The sequence below is a fragment of the Humulus lupulus genome, chromosome 3 (genome assembly GCF_963169125.1).
Source record: "Humulus lupulus chromosome 3, drHumLupu1.1, whole genome shotgun sequence".
Taxonomy (NCBI): Eukaryota; Viridiplantae; Streptophyta; class Magnoliopsida; order Rosales; family Cannabaceae; genus Humulus; species Humulus lupulus.
Window position 1 is genome coordinate 240,963,004 of NC_084795.1, and position 5,144 is coordinate 240,968,147.

Below are 5,144 nucleotides of genomic sequence, written 5' to 3' on the forward strand. Positions count from 1 at the left end.
AATACTTGACAAGCAATTCAGGTTCTAAAAGTGTAACCGATTACTAAAATCTATAATTGATATATAACAGGAGAATAATCACACTAAGGAACTTTAAAAAGATTACTATTGTAATAGTTGTAACTGGTTACAGTCGATTGCAATACTTGACAAGCACTTCAGGTTCTATTAGTGTAACCAATTACTAAAATCTATAATTGATATAAACAGGAGAATAATTACACCAAGAAACGTTACAATCGATTGCAATACTTTACAACCACTTCAGGTTCAATTAGTGGAACCAGTTAGTAAAATTTATAATTGATATAAACATGAGAATAATTACACCAAGGAACTTTAAAAAAGACGATTGTTGTAACTTGTTACACCATAATCTATTAAAAGAACCTCAAAATTATTGGACACAGATAAATAAAATGATTATGGTCAATAAACCTAATAAACCCCATAGGACATGTAATTACATTCAATAAGTTTACAATTTACAAGTCTAACACACACTACAAGAAAAAACAGTATTCATAAAACTTAAAAACTGCTAACCGGAATTATTGATAACACTTCTGAAAACGCTAACATAGCCCATGTTATTAAAAGTCCTGTCTTTTCTATAACAGCATTTGAATGTTATGTTCGATGTTATCTTAAACTATTCAATAACACATTTTTAGTTGCTATAATATTCAAATTATAACATTTAGTTAGAGTATTTGGTTATAAATTTGACAGTTAATCTTATACTTTTTGCATAACACTTTTCAAGTGTTACATTTGATTATTTTGATAGCGTTTTTAGTTTGTTATATTATATAAATCATAAAGATTTGTTACGCTTATAGTAATAAATTTTTGTTACTTTAGTGTGGATAATATATTTTAAATTTTATTTTGATAAGTATACTTGTAAGGTTTTTTTTAATTAAAAGATTTTCATTATTGTATTTTGATAAAAAAAAAATCAAAATTAATCATAAAATGTAATTCTCAATAGATTGATAAACTATAAGTATTACATTAAACAATAACTAATTCAAACAATGAATGTGTCTACTTCATGAGATCTTAGTTCTTGTAGTGCACCAAATTTTTTTTTTTTTTTTTATTATTTAAATTTTTGTGATTTATTTTATTTAAATGTTAAGTGTGATGAATTGTTTTATTTAAGTGTTGTTATTTTATTTAGTTGATTATTTGTTTTATTTGATTGTTTATTATTTTATTTAATTGTTAGAATTGTTTGGTATAATCTTTTGAATTTAAATTTGTTAATTGTTTGTTTGGTTAATTAATTTAATAAGTGAATAATTATGTAACATGTTTATTTTACTATTAGTGTTACATTTTAAATAAGTGTGACAATTGATGTGATTATGTGAGATTTGGTTGAATGCACTAAGGTGCATGGTAGATAGTGATGCACCCTAGTGATTTAGTGTGTGCTAGTGCATGGTAGCATGGTACACATGTGTAGATTTTCTACACACTTTATATTTCCTTATTTTAGATTTTATTTGAATTAATTTATAAAAAAAATAAAATGAAAAATGAAAGGGAATTAAAGGAAAATGGGGAAGAAAGGAAACTTACCATTTCCTCTTGATAGTGGCTTTATGGGAATGAGAATTTAAAAAGGGGATTAAGAAGAGATTAGGCCATTTGGCCATGACCTAGAGAGGAGATAGAGAGAGAGGGAGGCGAGCTAGAGAGAGGGAAAGCAAGGGCTGCCATATTTTTCTAGAGAAGAAGAAGAAGAAAAGAAAGAGAAGGAGAAGAAGAAGAGGGTTTCGAACCCTAGGTAAGAATCTATCAACTAGTGTTTCACATATGTGCATTTGGATCTTCTCCTCTTCTCTAATCTAAGGTTAATTTTGTGGTTTCTTTCTTTGGGTATATGGTGTTTGGAAATCCTCTATAGGTGACAAGGTTTTCTTGCTAAAGTGTTCTTGATTTTACAATCAAGAGAGGTAATGGTCTTTCTTAGCCTATATATTGGTTTTGATGGGTTTATCTTTGAGGTTTTTGATGGTGATGCTAATGGTTGATTATTGTAGGATTGATGATTATGATTTGTATATTTTTGAGAATATGATTTGTTTAAAAAGGGTTCATGGGTATGATTGAGGGAATGGATTTGATAGGGTTTATAATGAGGATATATGTTGTGTTTATATTGCTATGGTTATCTTTGTAATCTTTGATTTATGTAAATGGTAAATGATGATTGTAGAAAAATATGATAAGAATTATGTTAGGGTTTTTGTAAAGGCATGTTCATGAGATATGGTGTTATGAATTTATGTATGCTATTGCCATGGTGGTTGTTGTTGGATTTCATGTGTAGATTCAATGGAATAGAAAAAAGATAGTTTTATAAGATTTCATGTGAATATGTTAGTAATATTAGAATCATGTATATAATAAGAGTATGATGAGATTGTGGACATGTATGATTTTATGTGAAATTTTTGGGATAAAAGATGAGTTTCATGAGAAATTAAGCTTGCTGATTTTTGTAAATAATTGGGTAAAAGTTTGATAAAAAGATGATTTGCATGCATAAGTAATGTCCTTGATGTTATGTTAATTTTATGAAATTAAAAAGGGGATTTTAAGTCTCATTAAAATGATATTTTACTCAAATAACTACCTACAGAATTTTTATTGATTTTTGAGAAAATATGAGCTTTTAAATTGAATATGGTGATTTTTAATGATAAAAAAATAGTTGCTGGAATTTTTGTAAGAAAATATGAAGTGAGTTTCACTAAAATGAATGTGATGAGTTTTTGGAACAAATTATTTTTCCTGAGTTATGGTAATATTGAAAAATTGTATTTTTAATGGTATGAATGCATATTTTGATAAGTTATGATTTTCCCTTGTTTTGATTGAGAAAAATATTTAGATTCTATTTATTTGTGATTTTTTAAGAAAATAAATAGTGGCTGAAAGTTTGTTTTAAAAATGTTAAAAATTGTTATTTAATTGTCACATATGGATTTTTGTTGCATAAAACTAAGTCTTAAATAATTTAAATAAAAATATATTTTCCACACTTAAAAATATATTTTTCACATCATTTATGTAACACAATGATAAAATTTATTTTTCTAAAGAAACATATTAAAAAATAGGCATTTTAATTAAATCCAAGCTTTTTGGTTAATTCTTTGTAATTTGAGATTAATGAATGAAATTTGTCACATATTTTATTTTTGAGCTAAAATAAAATAATTTTATAAAATAAAATAATGTTTTGAGAAATTTAATCAACTTAGAAATTTTAAGAAAAATAAAGCATGTGATATGTCTATTGATTTTAAAATAATAAAAGTAAGAAATGAAGAATTATCGTTTTTGAAAACATTTCTCTTACGCAATGTTCCCACGTATGCATGTTACATGCAAATCCACTTTTATGTCCAAAATTATGTTTATTATTCAACTATGTGGTTTTTATAAAACGATCATGCTAGTAAAATGGGTAAAACGAGCATTATTCTTTTATGGCGATAATTGCATGTTTTGTGTAACTGTTATTACATAAGTTGTGTGGAAGGGCAAAATAGTAATTTTATGAACCTAAGAAATGTTATTTTGATTATGATATAGGCTCGTTGAAAGATTGTGAAATTTCTTAGCTTGGACCTGAGGTAATGAAGTTAGATAGATTCTATGATTTTATGCTATGAATGGTAAGATTGTTGTATGAATGAATTGTTCTGAATTATGAATGTCATAATGTGATGATATGTTGAATGTGATATGTGTATGGATGTTAGATACATCAAACCAGTTACGATGTCAGATACATCAAACAGATTACGATGTTAGATACATCAAACAGATTTCGATGTCAGATACATCGAACGAGTTACTAAGGACATTGAGACGTAACTCCTAGGGCGGACGCGCCGAGGTTATTCAAGGACTAGTGATCTCCTGTTTACCTCATAGGGTGACATGGACAACTAGAGATCCATGCTCATCATGTATGCTGTATGTTTGTGATATGATGATATGTCACGATTATGTTATGATATGATGATATGTTACGATTATGTTATGATATGATGATATGTTACGATTATGTTAAGACATACTTTGATGTTTTAGATGAACGTTAGTGTTTGTATTTGTTGTATTCTTACTTGCTTATTTGTTTGTACTTCCTTACTGGGCTTTTAGCTCACCCCCTTACTTTCCTTCCAGGTAGCAAATAGGATTTCTTTATGGCACGCGTGGTGACGTGAGGAGTTCTTTCATCATGGGGTGTATGGCGTGGGGTAATCCTATGGACAGAAAAACGATCAACGTAGAACGCCATTTAAATTATGTTTTGTTTTTAAGAGACTTTCCTAAATTATCAGTGGGACTCAGTTATTTAATTTTTGGTTTCTTTGAACTTTGCATAAAAATCTATGTTTTATTTTAAAACTTGTGGCGCCAACTTGCATGGTTTTAAACAAGTTCCCTTGAGACTTTGATAATGAATGGTATTCTTTTATAAACTATGTTATGCGAATGTTTTGCAAGTATTAAGCTAGGGCGTTCTTTACAGTTCTAACTTAAGTTTGAAAGCATAACATAATAAAGTTTTATAATCTTGAATATTTTTACTTCAAAAATGAAAAACAGAAACATTACAAGATACACAAAATTAAACCATGCATGAAACTTGCTCCATTCTTCAATTCATCATCCTTTGTGCACTTGTCTTTGTTGCGAGTTCATTTTCTTAGCTACAACAAAATTTGAATAATTAATGCTTCAACTTAAAGTTAATAGTAAACTAAAAGAGTACATAAAAAAAAGTTGAGTCATTATGCTCTTGTTTCCATTGTGACATCCACTTGCTCAACTACATAAGAAATTAAATGATTAATACTCAAATTCATACCTGATAGTGAACTATAAAATAGAACAAATAGAACTACCAAAAAAATGAATCAACAATTGTGACATCCACTTGCTCAACTACATAAGAAATTAAATGATTAATACTCAAATTCATACCTGATAGTGAACTGTAAAATAGAACAAATAGAACTACCAAAAAAAATGAATCAACAATTGTCATGGATGGTTTCCCTTGATTGCATGATAATTATCGTGAGACTCTTAAAACGAAATGGTATCAT